This window comes from Eucyclogobius newberryi, unplaced genomic scaffold (assembly GCF_026437365.1).
Source record: "Eucyclogobius newberryi isolate DKJ021-1_F unplaced genomic scaffold, fEucNew1.0.hap1 SCAF_29, whole genome shotgun sequence".
In the NCBI taxonomy this organism is placed as follows: domain Eukaryota; kingdom Metazoa; phylum Chordata; class Actinopteri; order Gobiiformes; family Gobiidae; genus Eucyclogobius; species Eucyclogobius newberryi.
In genome coordinates, this window is record NW_027315934.1 from 1036467 (window position 1) to 1057595 (window position 21129).

Consider the following 21129-nt stretch of genomic DNA (forward strand, 5'->3'; position numbering starts at 1 on the left):
TTGAGAGTTAAGGAACAGTTCTGTATGTAATAGATATAAGCCCATTCCACGTGCAACAAGTCTAGGGATTAGTATTTTCCTTGTGGCTCAGCCTATTAGACCATGGACCTGAAATCCACAATCCCGGATTTTGGAGGCTAGTATCCTGTGCATATTGCTTATGGGGTTATGTACCCATAATAGACTCAAATTGCTTCAAAATGTCTATTCATGGGTCTTTTTTGACCTACATCTTCTTTCACTACTCAGCTATCCTTTTCCCCAAAAAAGAAATAACAATATAGGATGGAAAAAAGAAATGTGCTGCTAGATTCAAAGCAAATGTGGAACTGGGAGCTTGCGCTGAAGATCGGCTTCCATCATCCAACACATTACTGACTAGCTTGGTTCATTTGGATTGACAATCGCAATAATGCAAGTAAAAAAAAATCTAGCAGAGGATAGTTTCGATCCATCGACCTCTGGGTTATGGGCCCAGCACGCTACCGCTGCGCCACTCTGCTGAATGGCTATGATCATGGGACTCAAACCCACAATCCCGGTTCAAGAGGCCAGTGCGTAATGCCCATGGGGCTGTATACGTCTAATAGACTCAAATTGCTTCAAAATATGAAATCTAATTTTAAAGGAATGTGGAACTGGGATCTTGCTACGAAAGACTGTGCTCTAACACTGAGCTACATAACCATCTCTTGTCTGTCATGATTATTTTCCAAACAAGACCTGGAGTCAACACTTTTCACTTTGTGCCATCAACAGAATATTGAATGGAGATGCAGGGGATTGAAACAAGGATTTCATACATGCCCTCGTTCTGAAAGAATGGCTCTGAAATTAAACATCACCAAACATGCTGGTTTATAGAATAGAACGCAATCTCAAAATCTGTGCTGCTAAACACACGTTGCTGACAGGAATCGAACCTGCGGGGGGAAACCCCAATGGATTTCAAGTCCATCGCCTTAACCTCTCGGCCACAACAACAATACACCTTTAAACTGTGTTTAAGAAAGTGGAAATTACCCACATTATTTTCTGAAACTAGCGCAATTACATTACCAGATTTAACTCTCCATGAATTCATGGAGACAGCATGTTTTACTAAGCATTCTAAGCTCAGGTTTGGCGAGACATACCTATACTGGAAGTTGGGAATGTCGCCCAGGCTGCCTGAATGGGCCACTTTGTCTCACCTTCCTGCAGGTAGTGTGGATGGATGAAATAATATTGTTTGAATTTTATAAGTGCTGCAAGGTTCAAAGGTAATGCGGGACTGGGAGCTTGCACTGAATCACCACATGTGCTGATTTGAAATATTTCAGTGAAGGTCTCTAAAATTCACTGCAGTGTAATCTGGCAATTGTCTAAGAGAAATGCTCCAAAAAGAAACACCAACCAACCTGCTAGTCTATAGATGCATAGAAAAGCTAAAGGTTGATTACAAATTTTCACATGCTGCGCCCAAATCGATACCATGTTTCTATGCCTCTCTTCACCTCCGTCCAGCTTGAATGTACTCGTAACCACAGCGAGTCTTGTACATAATGCAGCTACAAGTGTTCCAGCAGGACAGACTAGATATTCCCATACCGGGAGTTGAACCCGGGCCACCTGGATTCTTTAGCTAAACAGCCCTAAACAGAATCCCATTCATTTCCTATGGTAGTGTTAAACCACTACGGATGTAATATACTTTTGGCCAGCGGCGGCGCTGTGGCGAGAGCGCGCCATGTTTGAATGCAGAGTGACGTCATTCATTCAGTGCGACCTGGACAAGTTTAGCACTAGATCTGCTCCTGTTTTCACCTTCTTATGGACATTTTACTGCCCCAGAACACTCGTATTTTGTGGCATTTATAACGGGCATTTGAAGACGTTTTCAGGTAAAGTTCGTCTTGTGTTTTGCACTTTTGAAACTGTGTTTTTAGTCACATAAAGTCACTGCTACTTCCATGTCTCTGTTGAACAACTAAACGCGACTTTTCTGTCAGTTTTGTGTGATATTCAGCCCTGTGAAGTTAAACTTTATTACATTTAAAGGTTTGCAGTTGTGCAGTTTTATATAAGGTGCAATATTACGTGATCTGTGTGTTGTGTTGTCTCTTATTGTGCATAAAAGTAGTTGTAGCTTCAACAATTCATCACAAGTAAGAGAGACTTTGTCCCACAATGGGGAAATGCCTTCACTTCATGTTAATGTGGAGGACATTACACAACTGTTACCTAGCAACAGACTATAAACAAGAGCCAAAATCCATATGAATGACTCAACAATTCCTCCTGTCCTCCTCTGCCCCATCCTCCTCTGTCCTGTCCTCTGCCCCGTCCTCCTCTGCCCCGTACTCCTCTGTCCTGTCCTCCTCTGCCCTGTCCTCCTCTGTCCTGTCCTCCTCTCTCCTGTCCTCCTCTGCCCTGTCCTCCTCTGTCCTGTCCTCCTCTCTCCTGTCCTCCTCTGCCCTGTCCTCTTTTCCACCCACTCGTGTCCCCACCAGCTCTCCTCGTGAGCCCTTGGGTGAGTATAACTACATAAATCGTGTGTTTTTGGTTTGTGTGGAGTCACACAGAGTCACACCGTGTAGAGGAGCAGTCACTTCTGTTTCATTTCATGTCTTTTCCTTTAGTAGTGGCTGAAGAGGACGCGCTGGAGAGGACAATGCTCAGCATCTCCGTCCAAACAACACGTGGATGTGTGTAATGTGTCTGTAACGCTTAAGCTCCATTTTGGATTTATCATGTGTTAAAAAGGTTTGTCTTTTATTCCAGCCGTGTCCAGTCGCTGCTGAGCTCCATCATCCTCAGGTTTACAGAAGTTCACACACAGATGTCCTGCCATGAAAGACACTTTGGGACACGTTCTGTCCTGTGCATGAGTTCAGTTGTTCCTGACCCTGTTCAGGTCCTGCTCTGAATTCATGCATCTGTGATGAGAGTAAGTCATATTATCTGGTGTTCAATATGAATGAGTGAGAGCTCTTTCTGCTCATTCACACTAACATTGCTAAATAAAACAGCAATATAAACTTACTTATGATATAAACAACAGGTCAAATGTAAGTGTGCGTTGTTACTAACAGCTAAATATGACTCATTATTCTTCTTCTTCTCTTACAGCAACTGTTCTGGAGGAACCACAGGATGTAAGAGCTTTTACTTGTTGCTTATTCACTGTAAGATCAAAGTTGATCAAACGTATCATATATTTCTTTCCTCTCTTCAGCTGCTGCAGATGTGCTGCCCCTTAAGCCTCCAGTGCCACTTCCACAGGAGCTGAGGTTTGTTCTGCCCGAGTCTGGAAGTACTTCAGCTCCAGGTCTGACATTTTAATAGAATAATCTAAACAAACATAAACCTATATTGTGGTGTTTTGGTTGTTTCAGATGCAGCTCGTCCCACACATTCTGCATCTGATGCTCCTGGAGAAGAGACAACCCAAAGTGAGTGAGCTCCATGTGTGTCTGTGTCTGTCTCAGTCAAACCATCACAGAGTGAACAGATGAATGCTTCATGCTCCATGTGTGTCTGTGTCTGTCTCAGTCAAACCATCACAGAGTGAACAGATGAATACTTCATGCTGACTGTAGTTTCACAGCCAGTGCAGTGGTTCTAAATGTGTGTCATGTGTTGTATTTCATGTGCACACGTGTTGCTTATCACTAAAACATTCATCTGTTTTGTTCTGTAGTTCCTCCTCCAGTGAAGCTTCAGCCGCAGTCGTCACAACAGGCCGCCTCCCCCTCCACTGCCCCTGAGCCAATCAGCCAACAGCGCGCTACACCCGACCACAAAACTACATATTTATCATTACATCATCATCACATCAAATTATTAAATGCATCATCTTCACTCAACATCAGCCCGAAAAAGCTGGAGCAAACACAGACACTCTGGCAGCACCACAACTCTGCCTGTCGTCACCACGACAACTGTCGTCACCACGACCATCACCTCGTCTCCTACAGCTCTGACCATCACCGTCTCTTTCTCAGGACGCCCTGAGCAGCAGCCCTGAAGAAACACCACCTTTAAGGACATTGTGGACACAGAGTTCTTCCAGAGGGAGCTGGAGGCCACAAGACAGAGAGAGGAGGAAAGGAAGCAACAGAAGAGGAAGAGAGAGGAGTCACCTGCCCCAGGGAGAACGTGCAGGTTCTGCCCCAGGGAGAACGTGAAGGTTCTGCCCCAGGGAGAACGTGCAGGTTCTGCAAACTGGTGCTGAAGCAGGCCCTGCACAGTCCTCACATCCACACATACTTCCCTGGACTCTATATATCTGTATATTTAATGTAAATACTACTGTCAAGTAATGAATGCTGTCTGAAGTGTAAATAAATTAAACTTAATATTTCTGGTATTTTCCCTGTCAATAAATATTCTTAAAAGTACATGTTTTTTTGTGTTTTCTTTCCAATATAACAATACAACAATATTATTTAAATGATTGAGATATCATATCATTAACAATATGAGTCAATGTTTTATTTCTCTGCAGAACATAAACTGAACACAATAGTACAGTTCAGTGCTGCAGTGTTAGAGATGTGATAGTGTGACCTCTGACCCCTGCGGACTAAACACCTGGAGTTTTCTGACCCACTCCAAGTTTATTTATGCAGAAGGTGTGACGTGGGTAAATCTCTTAAGGTGAAGCAGAAATCACTATTTGTGATCAATTTGTGATTTTATTAAAATTGCAAATCAGTACCAGCAGCTGCATGTGAGTCCTTCTCATGATCTGACCTTTTAACAAGTGCAAACTGACACACCAACTCATAAACTTTATACATTTAATGTTTGAACTCATAAACTTTGTACATTTAAAGTTTTGATCCTTTGAAACGTTCCTCTTCTTCTGGGCACAGCAGGAATTGAACTCTGGTTTCTTGAGATGAATTTGTGAACGAACACGAATCTCTGCATTCTGATTGGTTGGCCTTCATCACAGTGGCACATGGCACACAGGCTCATTCTGATTGGCTGGCGCTCTATGCCCACTATCCACGGCTGGCCCCTGGATGAGAGCCAGGAATCCTAACCGCTAGACCATATGGGAAGGCTTTGAGAAGGTAAGAGTTGATTTCATGGTAAAGAAGATAAACCAATGGGAACGAGAAGTGAACCTGGTTTTGTCTGACCAAGAGTGTAGAGTGTTTAATCGAAAGAAAAGAAAAAAGGACACACAGAAATAGTTCATTTTCTCGCTACGTTATGCCACACGTTTCCCTCCCTTGCCTAATTTATTCGATAAAGTAGCCGAAATAGCTCAGTTGGGAGAGCGTTAGACTGAATATCTAAAGGTCCCTGGTTCAATCCCGGGTTTCGGCAGGTGTACCTGAATGTTAGTCTTTGCTCAAAAATACAATGAATAGGAATGCTGGGTCTATTGGATATTTTGCGAGATCAGGACATAAATGGCCTGGAAAGGATCTATAAAACATAAACAGCATGCTTTCGTTGGAACATTGTTAGCATGAACATGTTTGGTAACATGTTTGGTTTTGCTGAATGTTGTACCCAAGACCTTCTGCGTGTAGGGCAGATGTGATGACCACCACACAATGAAACCATGAAGCAGAAGTTTGCCTACTTCAATGCTGCTCTCTTTGATATAGCCCAATGATCAAATGTCATACTTATTTTCAAAACAGGATATCCTGTAGAAAGGTGTGGTTCAACGGTATAGCGGTTAGCGCTCTGAATCCAGAGTTTTTCTTCATTTCTTATTGCAATTAGAGGCACAAGTCTTTTATGGATACACCTAGATTCTCGTCTCTGTGGCGCAATCGGCTAGCGCGTACGGCTGTTAACCGAAAGGTTCGTGGTTCGAGCCCACCCAGGGATGACTGCTCACCTTGCCAGAGCAAGCAAGAAATACAATCCCAGAAGTAATCACTGTATGTAATTATATAAGGAAATCAGGAAATCGTTATGGCGCTGCGGCTTCCTTGGTCAAAGGGCCTGTTTAGTAAACAGGAAATGCCTACTCTTTTGTCTATGAAAAATATTTACAAGGACAGAAAAGCCCACAAGAAGAGCCCTCAAACCCATACCTTTCTCCCTTAAGTTTACTGCTGCTACACTTTGCATTAAGAGAGGGAAAAGTATTGCTGCACATCAAGATTATTTGCACTGTTTGCACTCCTTGTTTCTCATTTTTTAGGCAAGGGATGATTGATGTAAAGACTCCAAGGAGGAGTCTGCGGTTCCATGGTGTAATGGTTAGCACTCTGGACTCTGAATCCAGCGATCCGAGTTTAAATCTCGGTGGAACCTTGAGTGCCCCGAGAGCAGCGCTACTCTTTTGAAAAAGTGCAGAAACAAGAAGAATCTTTGGGTAAAATCTGTGCTTACCCCCTGAAAGGAGCCAACCAAAGCATACAAACTAAACAAAGCTGTTAAAATCTGGAGCTGGTTTTCTTATGACCAAGCTTATGATTCAACGCCTGGATTACAAAAGGCGTAAACGTTTCACCGCATTGCAAAAGAAAATCAAATGAAAAGCATTGATGTGTTGAAGGAATCCTTTGACTTGGAGAGACAGGACTTTTATAGGACTTATTATAAGCAAGAAATGAAACAAAGAAACGACCACTATAATCCTCTGACAGTAATCTTTGTTGAAACCAATCAATCAGAACTTGCGAGGGGAATCATTTCTAAATGATCTCAATGCATTGGTAATCTGGACAACGTTCTGCTAAGTATATTCTAAACCAATGGGAACGAGAAGTGAACCTGGTTTTGTCTGACCAAGAGTGTGGAAATGTAGGAACAGCCCTGAGGAAGACCACAAAATCACATGCCTGAAGGGGAAAAATATGTTTTTTTCACCACACCATGTCAAAGTGCCCATTATTCACAAGGAAATGCTAACTGCTGGAGAACCCAGCAGGCAAACCACTATCAGGTGTTTTGGGGCTGTGCTGTTGCTCAAAAATAATGGACTGAAATTCACAGGGCACTGCAGACTGTTTTTGACTTTTCCATCCCACTCAAATTTAAAACTATGTACTTGGGCCTCAACACTCCTGCCATGGACACAATAAATGGATACCCTTGGAACATACTTTTGGCTGTAGAGAAAAAGGCCATCACAAAGAAATGCTCGACACCAACCACGCCAAAGATCAAAGACTTGACTGACATAGTAACAGACATTAGACATTGGATGAATGGAAAACAGTGACATTCAGGCTTAATTTGGATAAGCACTAATTTGATTGACTTGGACCAAGTAGGACCCTTATTTTCATTTAAATGTGATTTTGTTTTTATTTTATTTTATGTTATGTTATGTTTTATGTAACTATTAAGTTATTTTAATTACGATTTTTGCTCCCTGGTCGTGTCCTGTATTGTTTTATGTTTAATCAAAAGAAAAGAAAAAAGGAAACACAGAACTAGTTCATTTTCTCGCTACGTTATTCCTGGTTCAATCCTGGGTTTCGGCAGGTGTACATGAATGTTAGTCTTTGCTCAAAAATACAATGAATAGGAATGCTGGGTCTATTGGATATTTTGCGAGATCAGGACATAAATGGCCTGGAAAGGATCTATAAAACATAAACAGCAAGCTTTCGTTGGAACATTGTTAGCATGAACATGTTTGGTAACATGTTTGGTTTCGCTGAATGTTGTACCCAAGACCTTCTGCGTGTAGGGCAGATGTGATGACCACCACACAATGAAACCATGAAGCAGAAGTTTGCCTACTTCAATGCTGCTCTCTTTGATATAGCCCAATGATCAAATGTCATACTTATTTTCAAAACAGGACATCCTGTAGAAAGGTGTGGTTCAACGGTATAGCCGTTAGCGCTCTGAATCCAGAGTTTTTCTTCATTTCTTATTTCAATTAGATGCACAAGTCTTTTATGGATATGCCTAGATTCTCGTCTCTGTGGCGCAATCGGCTAGCGCGTTCGGCTGTTAACCGAAAGGTTGGTGGTTCAAGCCCATCCAGGGACGACTGCTCACCTTGCCAGAGCAAGCAAGAAATACAATCCCAGAAGTAACCACTGTATGTAATTATGTAAGGAAACCAGGAAATCGTTATGGCGCTGCGGCTTCCTTGGTCAAAGGGCCTGTTTATTAAACAGGAAATGCCTACTCTTTTGTCTATGAAAAATATTTACAAGGACAGAAAAGCCCACAAGAAGAGCCCTCAAACCCATACCTTTCTCCCTCAAGTTTACTGCTGCTACACTTTGCATCAAGAGAGGGAAAAGTATTGCTGCACATCAAGATTATTTGCACTGTTTTCACTCCTTGTTTCTCATTTTTTTGGCAAGGGATGATTGATGTAAGACTTGTAGCTTTGGATGACCGTTATCCTTCCAAGGAGGAGTCTGCGGTTCCATGGTGTAATGGTTAGCACTCTGGACTCTGAATCCAGCGATCTGAGTTCAAATCTCGGTGGAACCTTGAGTACCCCGAGAGCAGCGCTACTCTTTTGAAAAAGTGCAGAAACAAGAAGAATCTTTGGGTAAAATCTGTGCTTACCCCCTGAAAGGAGCCAACCAAAGCATACAAACTAAACAAAGCTGTTAAAATCTGGAGCTGGTTTTCTTATGACCAAACTTATGATTCAACGCCTGGATTACAAAAGGCGTAAACGTTTCACCGCATTGCAAAAGAAAATCAAATGAAAAGCATTGATGTGTTGAAGGAATCCTTTGACTTGGAGAGACAGGACTTTTATAGGACTTATTATAAGCAAGAAATGAAACAAAGAAACGACCACTATAATCCTCTGACAGTAATCTTTGTTGAAACCAATCAATCAGAACTTGCAAGGGGAATCATTTCTAAATGATCTCAATGCATTGGTAATCTGGACAACGTTCTGCTAAGTATATTCTAAACCAATGGGAACGAGAAGTTAACCTGGTTTTGTCTGACCAAGAGTGTGGAAATGTAGGAACAGCCCTGAGGAAGACCACAAAATCACATGCCTGAAGGGGAAAAATATGTTTTTTTCACCACACCATGTCAAAGTGCCCATTATTCACAAGGAAATGCTAACTGCTGGAGAACCCAGCAGGCAAACCACTATCAGGTGTGTTGGGGCTGTGCTGTTGCTAAAAACTAATGGACTGAAATTCACAGGGCACTGCAGACTGTTTTTGACTTTTCCATCCCACTCAAATTTAAAACTATGTACTTGGGCCTCAACACTCCTGCCATGGACACAATAAATGGATACCCTTGGAACATACTTTTGGCTGTAGAGAAAAAGGCCATCACAAAGAAATGCTCGACACCAACCACGCCAACGATCAAAGACTTGACTGACATAGTAACAGACATTAGACATTGGATGAATGGAAAACAGTGACATTCAGGCTTAACTTGGATAAGCACTAATTTGATTGACTTGGACCAAGTAGGACCCTTATTTTCATTTAAATGTGATTTTGTTTTTATTTTATTTTATGTTATGTTATGTTTTATGTAACTATTAAGTTCTTTTAATTACGATTTTTGCTTCCTGGTCGTGTCCTGTATTGTTTTATGTTTAATCAAAAGAAAAGAAAGAAGGACACACAGAACTAGTTCATTTTCTCGCTACGTTATTCCTGGTTCAATCCCGGGTTTCGGCATGTGTACCTGAATGTTAGTCTTTGCTCAAAAATACAATGAATAGGAATGCTGGGTCTATTGGATATTTTGCGAGATCAGGACATAAATGGCCTGGAAAGGATCTATAAAACATAAACAGCAAGCTTTCGTTGGAACATTGTTAGCATGAACATGTTTGGTAACATGTTTGGTTTCGCTGAATGTTGTACCCAAGACCTTCTGCGTGTAGGGCAGATGTGATGACCACCACACAATGAAACCATGAAGCAGAAGTTTGCCTACTTCAATGCTGCTCTCTTTGATATAGCCCAATGATCAAATGTCATACTTATTTTCAAAACAGGACATCCGGTAGAAAGGTGTGGTTCAACGGTATAGCCGTTAGCGCTCTGAATCCAGAGTTTTTCTTCATTTCTTATTGCAATTAGAGCCACAAGTCTTTTATGGATAAACCTGGATTCTCGTCTCTGTGGCGCAATCGGCTAGCGCGTTCGGCTGTAAACCGAAAGGTTGGTGGTTCGAGCCCACCCAGGGACGATTGCTCACCTTGCCAGAGCAAGCAAGAAATACAATCCCAGAAGTAACCACTGTATGTAATTATGTAAGGAAACCAGGAAATCGTTATGGCGCTGCGGCTTCCTTGGTCAAAGGGCCTTTTTAGTAAACAGGAAATGCCTACTCTTTTGTCTATGAAAAATATTTACAAGGACAGAAAAGCCCACAAGAAGAGCCCTCAAACCCATACCTTTCTCCCTCAAGTTTACTGCTGCTACACTTTGCATTAAGAGAGGGAAAAGTATTGCTGCACATCAAGATTATTTGCACTGTTTTCACTCCTTGTTTCTCATTTTTTTGGCAAGGGATGATTGATGTAAGACTTGTAGCTTTGGATGACCGTTATCCTTCCAAGGAGGAGTCTGCGGTTCCATGGTGTAATGGTTAGCACTCTGGACTCTGAATCCAGCGATCCGAGTTCAAATCTCGGTGGAACCTTGAGTACCCCGAGATCAGCGCTACTCTTTCGAAAAAGTGCAGAAACAAGAAGAATCTTTGGGTAAAATCTGTGCTTACCCCCTGAAAGGAGCCAACCAAAGCATACAAACTAAACAAAGCTGTTAAAATCTGGAGCTGGTTTTCTTATGACCAAGCTTATGATTCAACGCCTGGATTACAAAAGGCGTAAACGTTTCACCGCATTGCAAAAGAAAATCAAATGAAAAGCATTGATGTGTTGAAGGAATCCTTTGACTTGGAGAGACAGGACTTTTATAGGACTTATTATAAGCAAGAAATGAAACAAAGAAACGACCACTATAATCCTCTGACAGTAATCTTTGTTGAAACCAATCAATCAGAACTTGCGAGGGGAATCATTTCTAAATGATCTCAATGCATTGGTAATCTGGACAACTTTCTGCTAAGTATATTCTAAACCAATGGGAACGAGAAGTGAACCTGGTTTTGTCTGACCAAGAGTGTGGAAATGTAGGAACAGCCCTGAGGAAGACCACAAAATCACATGCCTGAAGGGGAAAAATATGTCTTTTTTCACCACACCATGTCAAAGTGCCCATTATTCACAAGGAAATGCTAACTGCTGGAGAACCCAGCAGGCAAACCACTATCAGGTGTTTTGGGGCTGTGCTGTTGCTCAAAAATAATGGACTGAAATTCACAGGGCACTGCAGACTGTTTTTGACTTTTCCATCCCACTCAAATTTAAAACTATGTACTTGGGCCTCAACACTCCTGCCATGGACACAATAAATGGATACCCTTGGAACATACTTTTGGCTGTAGAGAAAAAGGCCATCACAAAGAAATGCTCGACACCAACCACGCCAACGATCAAAGACTTGACTGACATAGTAACAGACATTAGACATTGGATGAATGGAAAACAGTGACATTCAGGCTTAATTTGGATAAGCACTAATTTGATTGACTTGGACCAAGTAGGACCCCTATTTTCATTTAAATGTGATTTTGTTTTTATTTTATTTTATGTTATGTTATGTTTTATGTAACTATTAAGTTATTTTAATTACGATTTTTGCTCCCTGGTCGTGTCCTGTATTGTTTTATGTTTAATCAAAAGAAAAGAAAAAAGGAAACACAGAACTAGTTCATTTTCTCGCTACGTTATTCCTGGTTCAATCCTGGGTTTCGGCAGGTGTACATGAATGTTAGTCTTTGCTCAAAAATACAATGAATAGGAATGCTGGGTCTATTGGATATTTTGCGAGATCAGGACATAAATGGCCTGGAAAGGATCTATAAAACATAAACAGCAATCTTTCGTTGGAACATTGTTAGCATGAACATGTTTGGTAACATGTTTGGTTTCGCTGAATGTTGTACCCAAGACCTTCTGCGTGTAGGGCAGATGTGATGACCACCACACAATGAAACCATGAAGCAGAAGTTTGCCTACTTCAATGCTGCTCTCTTTGATATAGCCCAATGATCAAATGTCATACTTATTTTCAAAACAGGACATCCTGTAGAAAGGTGTGGTTCAACGGTATAGCCGTTAGCGCTCTGAATCCAGAGTTTTTCTTCATTTCTTATTGCAATTAGAGGCACAATTCTTTTATGGATATGTCCAGATTCTCGTCTCTGTGGCGCAATCGGCTAGCGCGTTCGGCTTTTAATCGAAAGGTTGGTGGTTCGGGCCCACCCAGGGACGACTGCTCACCTTGCCGGAGCAAGCAAGAAATACAATCCCAGAAGTAACCACTGTATGTAATTATGTAAGGAAACCAGGAAAGCGTTATGGCGCTGCGGCTTTCTTGGTCAAAGGGCCTTTTTAGTAAACAGGAAATGCCTACTCTTTTGTCTATGAAAAATATTTACAAGGACAGAAAAGCCCACAAGAAGAGCCCTCAAACCCATACCTTTCTCCCTCAAGTTTACTGCTGCTACACTTTGCATCAAGAGAGGGAAAAGTATTGCTGCACATCAAGATTATTTGCACTGTTTTCACTCCTTGTTTCTCATTTTTTTGGCAAGGGATGATTGATGTAAGACTTGTAGCTTTGGATGACCGTTATCCTTCCAAGGAGGAGTCTGCGGTTCCATGGTGTAATGGTTAGCACTCTGGACTTTGAATCCAGCGATCCGAGTTCAAATCTCAGTGGAACCTTGAGTGCCCAGAGAGCAGCGCTACTCTTTTGAAAAAGTGCAGAAACAAGAAGAATCTTTGGGTAAAATCTGTGATTACCCCCTGAAAGGAGCCAACCAAAGCATACAAACTAAACAAAGCTGTTAAAATCTGGAGCTGGTTTTCTTATGACCAAGCTTATGATTCAACGCCTGGATTACAAAAGGCGTAAACGTTTCACCGCATTGCAAAAGAAAATCAAATGAAAAGCATTGATGTGTTGAAGGAATCCTTTGACTTGGAGAGACAGGACTTTTATAGGACTTATTATAAGCAAGAAATGAAACAAAGAAACGACCACTATAATCCTCTGACAGTAATCTTTGTTGAAAGCAATCAATCAGAACTTGCGAGGGGAATCATTTCTAAATGATCTCAATGCATTGGTAATCTGGACAACGTTCTGCTAAGTATATTCTAAACCAATGGGAACGAGAAGTTAACCTGGTTTTGTCTGACCAAGAGTGTGGAAATGTAGGAACAGCCCTGAGGAAGACCACAAAATCACATGCCTGAAGGGGAAAAATATGTTTTTTTCACCACACCATGTCAAAGTGCCCATTATTCACAAGGAAATGCTAACTGCTGGAGAACCCAGCAGGCAAACCACTATCAGGTGTGTTGGGGCTGTGCTGTTGCTAAAAACTAATGGACTGAAATTCACAGGGCACTGCAGACTGTTTTTGACTTTTCCATCCCACTCAAATTTAAAACTATGTACTTGGGCCTCAACACTCCTGCCATGGACACAATAAATGGATACCCTTGGAACATACTTTTGGCTGTAGAGAAAAAGGCCATCACAAAGAAATGCTCGACACCAACCACGCCAACGATCAAAGACTTGACTGACATAGTAACAGACATTAGACATTGGATGAATGGAAAACAGTGACATTCAGGCTTAACTTGGATAAGCACTAATTTGATTGACTTGGACCAAGTAGGACCCTTATTTTCATTTAAATGTGATTTTGTTTTTATTTTATGTTATGTTATGTTTTATGTAACTATTAAGTTCTTTAATTACGATTTTTGCTCCCTGGTCGTGTCCTGTATTGTTTTATGTTTAATCAAAAGAAAAGAAAAAAGGACACACAGAACTAGTTCATTTTCTCGCTACGTTATTCCTGGTTCAATCCTGGGTTCGGCATGTGTACCTGAATGTTAGTCTTTGCTCAAAAATACAATGAATAGGAATGCTGGGTCTATTGGATATTTTGCGAGATCAGGACATAAATGGCCTGGAAAGGATCTATAAAACATAAACAGCAAGCTTTCGTTGGAACATTGTTAGCATGAACATGTTTGGTAACATGTTTGGTTTTGCTGAATGTTGTACCCAAGACCTTCTGCGTGTAGGGCAGATGTGATGACCACCACACAATGAAACCATGAAGCAGAAGTTTGCCTACTTCAATGCTGCTCTCTTTGATATAGCCCAATGATCAAATGTCATACTTATTTTCAAAACAGGACATCCGGTAGAAAGGTGTGGTTCAACGGTATAGCCGTTAGCGCTCTGAATCCAGAGTTTTTCTTCATTTCTTATTGCAATTAGAGCCACAAGTCTTTTATGGATAAAGCTGGATTCTCGTCTCTGTGGCGCAATCGGCTAGCGCGTTCGGCTGTAAACCGAAAGGTTGGTGGTTCGAGCCCACCCAGGGACGATTGCTCACCTTGCCAGAGCAAGCAAGAAATACAATCCCAGAAGTAACCACTGTATGTAATTATGTAAGGAAACCAGGAAATCGTTATGGCGCTGCGGCTTCCTTGGTCAAAGGGCCTTTTTAGTAAACAGGAAATGCCTACTCTTTTGTCTATGAAAAATATTTACAAGGACAGAAAAGCCCACAAGAAGAGCCCTCAAACCCATACCTTTCTCCCTCAAGTTTACTGCTGCTACACTTTGCATTAAGAGAGGGAAAAGTATTGCTGCACATCAAGATTAATTGCACTGTTTTCACTCCTTGTTTCTCATTTTTTTGGCAAGGGATGATTAACGTAAAGACTTGTCGCTTTGGATGACCGTTATCCTTCCAAGGAGGAGTCTGCGGTTCCATGGTGTAATGGTTAGCACTCTGGACTCTGAATCCAGCGATCCGAGTTTAAATCTCGGTGGAACCTTGAGTTCCCCGAGAGCAGCGCTACTCTTTTGAAAAAGTGCAGAAACAAGAAGAATCTTTGGGTAAAATCTGTGCTTACCCCCTGAAAGGAGCCAACCAAAGCATACAAACTAAACAAAGCTGTTAAAATCTGGAGCTGGTTTTCTTATGACCAAGCTTATGATTCAACGCCTGGATTACAAAAGGCGTAAACGTTTCACCGAATTGCAAAAGAAAATCAAATGAAAAGCATTGATGTGTTGAAGGAATCCTTTGACTTGGAGAGACAGGACTTTTATAGGACTTATTATAAGCAAGAAATGAAACAAAGAAATGACCACTATAATCCTCTGACAGTAATCTTTGTTGAAACCAATCAATCAGAACTTGCGAGGGGAATCATTTCTAAATGATCTCAATGCATTTGTAATCTGGACAACGTTCTGCTAAGTATATTCTAAACCAATGGGAACGAGAAGTGAACCTGGTTTTGTCTGACCAAGAGTGTGGAAATGTAGGAACAGCCCTAAGGAAGACCACAAAATCACATGCCTGAAGGGGAAAAATATGTTTTTTTCACCACACCATGTCAAAGTGCCCATTATTCACAAGGAAATGCTAACTGCTGGAGAACCCAGCAGGCAAACCACTATCAGGTGTTTTGGGGCTGTGCTGTTGCTCAAAAATAATGGACTGAAATTTACAGGGCACTGCAGACTGTTTTTGACTTTTCCATCCCACTCAAATTTAAAACTATGTACTTGGGCCTCAACACTCCTGCCATGGACACAATAAATGGATACCCTTGGAACATACTTTTGGCTGTAGAGAAAAAGGCCATCACAAAGAAATGCTCGACACCAACCACGCCAACGATCAAAGACTTGACTGACATAGTAACAGACATTAGACATTGGATGAATGGAAAACAGTGACATTCAGGCTTAACTTCGATAAGCACTAATTTGATTGACTTGGACCAAGTAGGACCCTTATTTTCATTTAAATGTGATTTTGTTTTTATTTTATTTTATGTTATGTTATGTTTTATGTAACTATTAAGTTCTTTTAATTACGATTTTTGCTCCCTGGTCGTGTCCTGTATTGTTTTATGTTTAATCAAAAGAAAAGAAAAAAGGACATACAGAACTAGTTCATTTTCTCGCTACGTTATTCCTGGTTCAATCCCGGGTTTCGGCATGTGTACCTGAATGTTAGTCTTTGCTCAAAAATACAATGAATAGGAATGCTGGGTCTATTGGATATTTTGCGAGATCAGGACATAAATGGCCTGGAAAGGATCTATAAAACATAAACAGCAAGCTTTCGTTGGAACATTGTTAGCATGAACATGTTTGGGAACATGTTTGGTTTCGCTGAATGTTGTACCCAAGACCTTCTGCGTGTAGGGCAGATGTGATGACCACCACACAATGAAACCATGAAGCAGAAGTTTGCCTACTTCAATGCTGCTCTCTTTGATATAGCCCAATGATCAAATGTCATACTTATTTTCAAAACAGGACATCCTGTAGAAAGGTGTGGTTCAACGGTATAGCGGTTAGCGCTCTGAATCCAGAGTTTTTCTTCATTTCTAATTGCAATTAGAGGGGTAACCCTTTCATGGGTATGTTAAGATTCTCGCCTCTGTGGCGCAATCGGCTAGCGCGTTCTGCTGATAGGCGAAAGGTTGGTGGTTTGAGCCCACCCAGGGACGACTGCTCACCTTGCCAGAGCAAGCAAGAGATACAATCCCAGAAGTAACCACTGTATGTAATTATGTATGGAAACCAGGAAATCATTACGGCGCTGGGGCTTCCTTGGTCAAAGGGCCTGTTTAGTTAACCCTTTAAGCGCCAAAGTCGCAGAAATGCAACTTTACCGTACAAGGAAATTAATGAAATAATAGTAGAAAATGAATCACTTCAGTCATTGGTCGGTTCGGTGCAACTTCCCTTTATTAGCCAGGTATGATCCAGGGCAGATCCGGTAAGGAAAAAAATGGCTGGAGGAAGTTCACGTGGCATGCAATTTACAGCAGATTCTGACTCTGAAGGGTATTATCTCCCCGAGAGTGACGATGGATTTCCAAGTGGAGATGAAGGGACTTCGAAACAACGGACAGGTGCAAAGGACAGACGGAGGTGAGGAACCAGTGGAACCAGTGGCTGCAGTAAAACTTGCCCGGTGGATGAGAGCTGGGACATGCTGAGAGAGGTCGAGGTATTTGAGGCATGGATCAAACCTTTTGAAGACCCAGTTGGCTACACAGGAGAGATGGATCTGACGGATGCTAATCCATTTGATATTCTGTCACTCTTTCTGACCGATCAGTTTTGGACTTTCATTACTGATGAGACAAATAGATATGCACATCAGTGTATGGCACCTATGATTCTGAAGCCACATTCAAGATTTCTTGAGTGGTATGATGTATCAGTCACCGAAATGAAAGCTTTCTTCGCTTTGCATCTCTCCATGGGCCTTGTTGAGAAACCTGAAATCGAGGATTACTGGGGAACATTTTGGCTTACACAAACGCCTGGATTTGGAAATGTAATGTCAAGAAACAGATTTGAAATCATTCTTTCGTTCTTTCATTTTGTCAACAATAATGATTATGTGAGAACAGGCGAGCCCGGGCACGATAAACTGTTCAAAGTCCGCCCAATAATAGATTTGATTATTCCCAAATTTGCAGCAGTTTACAGTCCAATCAAGGAGCTTTCTTTAGATGAAATGACAATAGCTTTCAAGGGGAGATCTTCACTAAAATGTTACTCTCCGAATAAACCTGACAAATATGGCTATAGAGTGTATGCCCTGAGTGAAAGCTGTTCAGGGTATGTTTTGCGCTGGTCAATGCACACTGGACAGTACAAAAATAATGCAAGCAACATCAGTGCAACACACGCAGTTGTCCGTGAGTTGGTTTCTCCCTTTACGGGCAAAGGACACGAGATTTACATGGACAGTTACTATACCTCGCCTGTAATTGCAAATGAATTAGCAGATTTGGAAACTGGACTGTGTGGGACGGTAAGGATTACCAGGTTGGGGATGCCAAAATGCCTTGGTAAAAGTGTCTTACAGCTGAAAAAAGGAGATGACCCAGTTTTTTGCAGAAAGGGAAAACTCCTGGCTTGTGCTTGGCACGATACTAAACGTCTCACCATGTTGTCCACAGTCCATGGAAATGATTGTGTTCAGAGGAGGATCCGATCCAAGACAGATGACACTGGCTTCCGTGACATCAAAAGACCTGTATGTGTCGACCAGTACAACGCCTACATGGGTGGAGTGGACACTGCTGACCAGAGGATGAAGACATACCTCTTTCCACACAGGTCCCGGAAATGGTATCATCGCATATTCAATGCCATTATAAGCATAAGTATTGTCAACTCACACATCATATACACCAAATCCACTCCAGGCCCACACAAACCTTTAAAGGTTTACATTCAGAACATTATTGATGCATTACTGGCTGATCACTCCAAAAAACAAGAAAGGCGCTCAAGACCGGAGGGTGAAATGCCACAGAGACTCACAGAGCGTCATTGGCTTTGTCAAGCAGAGGGACGTCCAGACTGCGCCGTGTGCTCTGACCGCTCTCGTACCAAAGGCAGGCGGCAAACAAAGTACAGGTGCCGTCTGTGTGGCGTTGGCCTCTGTGCGGTTCCATGCAACGAGAGATACCATACGCTAAAAAACTTTAAATGCTGTCATTTGGATATGTAAAAGTGCAGGGTACCTTGACCCTGGATGGACATCTTTTCTGTGATGGCTCTCTCCTTTCTTCACTGCTTTCTCCACAACCTGCCTGGCACCAATGATGGATGTATAAGTTGGAAAAATGAAAAAAATGAAAAAAATACATAATAAATACCGTGTTTGTCATCATTTGGTCAGAACTTGTAATCAGGGCCCGAGTTTGAAGATGTGAGCAAAAGGGGTGAAAATGGGTTAAAATGTGAAAAAACACCAAAATGAGCAAAATGAAATAATCCCCCATCATCAGTGCACAGTTTGCCCCCAGAAAAGCACTCCCCTGGTGCCTGGAGGTGATCTGACCACCAGAATATAGTACCATATACCCCTGCTGGACTTAGAAAAAAAAACGAGCTTCCAGCCAATAGTACACTATACCCGAGGGACTCTGTCGTTTTTCGGCAATAGTACACTATACCCGAGGGACTCTGTCGTTTTTCGGCAATAGTACACTATACCCGAGGGACTCTGTCGTTTTTCGGCAATAGTACACTATACCCGAGGGACTCTGTCGTTTTTCGGCAATAGTACACTATACCCGAGGGACTCTGTCATTTTTCGGCAATAGTACACTATACCCGAGGGACTCTGTCGTTTTTCGGCAATAGTACACTATACCCGAGGGACTCTGTCGTTTTTCCGGGCCGTAGTATGAAGTTGTGAGCAAAAGGGGTGAAAATGGGTTAAAATGTGAAAAAACACCAAAATGAGCAAAATGAAATAATCCCCCATCATCAGTGCACTGTTTGCCCCCAGAAAAGCACTCCCCTGGGGCCTGGAGGTGATCTGACCATCAGAGTATAGCACCATATGCCCCTGAGGGACTTAGAGTAAAAACCGAAATAGTACACTATGCCTGAAAAGACTCTGTCGTTTTTCGGCAATAGTACACTATACCCGAGGGACTCTGTCGTTTTTCCGGGCCGTAGTATGAAGTTGTGAGCAAAAGGGGTGAAAATGGGTTAAAATGTGAAAAAACACCAAAATGAGCAAAATGAAATAATCCCCCATCATCAGTGCACTGTTTGCCCCCAGAAAAGCACTCCCCTGGGGCCTGGAGGTGATCTGACCATCATAGTATAGCACCATATGCCCCTGAGGGACTTAGAGTAAAAACCGAAATAGTACACTATACCTGAAAAGACTCTGTCATTTTTCGGCAATAGTACACTATACCCGAGCGACTCTGTCGTTTTTCGGCAATAGTACACTATATACCGTTGGACTTAGTCATTTTTCGGGCTCGTGGAAATAAGCGTTCAGCTCAAGAGTCCCGGGCTAAATCACGCTGCTCCCGAGAAATTCCTACGCTGCTCTCACGCGGGATGTGCAAAATGGTAATGCTGGGAGGGACGGGCGGGCGGTTTTTGAGAATGACGTTTTTCGCAATCGAAACAGGTACATTTCCTGGTTGTGCGGCTACCGGGGGAGGAGCTCGTTTGACGGACACACGAGAACCGCGATCGATGGGCCCCGTTCTGGTTTTATCCAGCTTCCAAGGCTCCTTCACAGCCGTAATCTCAAGTCATGGTTCGGAGGTGCGGAGGTGAGCGTCGGATCACGGAGCCTCTGAATGGAGCCCCGCGCTCCGCGCTCCTCCGCGCTCTAAGCGCCGCTCAGACCGGGCATGAGAGGGTCTATTTTCGGCTTGATTTTACCAGACTCGCGGGCACTTCCAGAAGCTTGCTGTTTGCTCTGATTGCTCGGGGCAGAGCACAGTGTCACGCTGACCACGGGCTGTACGTGGAGGTGAGAGCTGGTTGTAAGGTGGATCACGGAGCCTCTGAATGGAGCCCCGCGCTCCGCGCTCCTCCGCGCTCTAAGCGCCGCTCAGACCGGGCATGAGAGGGTCTATTTTCGGCTTGATTTTACCAGACTCGCGGGCACTTCCAGAAGCTTGCTGTTTGCTCTGATTGCTCGGGGCAGAGCACAGTGTCACGCTGACCACGGGCTGTACGCGGAGGTGACCCGCTCCGTGATCTTAGCTTCGCCCAGACCCAGGGCCATCCACCCCGCACACGGCCAGACTTTGCCCGGCCAGGGAGCACCTTCTGCGGGTCGGAGGCTCCGGGTCGGAGCCCCTGGAGCCTGGAGCCCTCACCGGGCCCCGAACTCGGCTGCCGGAGGCAGTGCAGTGCCTCATGGATAAAAGTGCACCCAGCCGGTCTCGAACTCGCGTGAGCATGAATCAACCATGAAAATGGTACAAATCATGGTTCTATGTATACCAGACAAGGAGCTTGGTCGACGGGCACACATGACCCGCCATCGTAGGGCCCCATTCTGGTTTTATCCAGCTTCGAAGGCTCCTGCGCACTGCGGTTTTGTTTACATTTTGCGGCTGTGGTTTGCTCCGGCTAACCTCACGCCGGACACGTTGGAAGCGAGGCCGAGACAGAGGTCCCACCAGGCGCGGGGCGTCAGTCTGACTGGCTTCCCCCGCGCCTGGCCCCTTGTCTCCGGAGATGGGACCGTCACTCACCCCCGCACTGAAGGACGCGCGGCTTG

General features: G+C 43.0%; 9 non-coding genes across 9 annotated transcripts; 8 read left to right on the forward strand and 1 right to left on the reverse strand.

The window, feature by feature from the left end:
* Window positions 1-902: 902 nt before the first annotated feature.
* On the reverse strand, window positions 903-984 carry trnas-uga (transfer RNA serine (anticodon UGA)). Its single transcript has one exon. It is a non-coding gene; the product is annotated as a tRNA-Ser (tRNA).
* Window positions 985-5249: 4265 nt separating this feature from the next.
* trnaf-gaa (transfer RNA phenylalanine (anticodon GAA)) lies at window positions 5250-5322 on the forward strand. Its single transcript has one exon. It is a non-coding gene; the product is annotated as a tRNA-Phe (tRNA).
* Window positions 5323-6198: 876 nt separating this feature from the next.
* Window positions 6199-6270, forward strand: trnaq-cug (transfer RNA glutamine (anticodon CUG)). Its single transcript has one exon. It is a non-coding gene; the product is annotated as a tRNA-Gln (tRNA).
* Window positions 6271-8349: 2079 nt separating this feature from the next.
* On the forward strand, window positions 8350-8421 carry trnaq-cug (transfer RNA glutamine (anticodon CUG)). Its single transcript has one exon. It is a non-coding gene; the product is annotated as a tRNA-Gln (tRNA).
* A 1621-nt stretch (window positions 8422-10042) lies between these two features.
* trnay-gua (transfer RNA tyrosine (anticodon GUA)) lies at window positions 10043-10116 on the forward strand. Its single transcript has one exon. It is a non-coding gene; the product is annotated as a tRNA-Tyr (tRNA).
* A 384-nt stretch (window positions 10117-10500) lies between these two features.
* trnaq-cug (transfer RNA glutamine (anticodon CUG)) lies at window positions 10501-10572 on the forward strand. The gene has a single exon. It is a non-coding gene; the product is annotated as a tRNA-Gln (tRNA).
* Window positions 10573-12652: 2080 nt separating this feature from the next.
* trnaq-uug (transfer RNA glutamine (anticodon UUG)) lies at window positions 12653-12724 on the forward strand. The gene has a single exon. It is a non-coding gene; the product is annotated as a tRNA-Gln (tRNA).
* A 1614-nt stretch (window positions 12725-14338) lies between these two features.
* Window positions 14339-14412, forward strand: trnay-gua (transfer RNA tyrosine (anticodon GUA)). The gene has a single exon. It is a non-coding gene; the product is annotated as a tRNA-Tyr (tRNA).
* Window positions 14413-14797: 385 nt separating this feature from the next.
* On the forward strand, window positions 14798-14869 carry trnaq-cug (transfer RNA glutamine (anticodon CUG)). Its single transcript has one exon. It is a non-coding gene; the product is annotated as a tRNA-Gln (tRNA).
* The last annotated feature ends 6260 nt before the right edge of the window (window positions 14870-21129 follow it).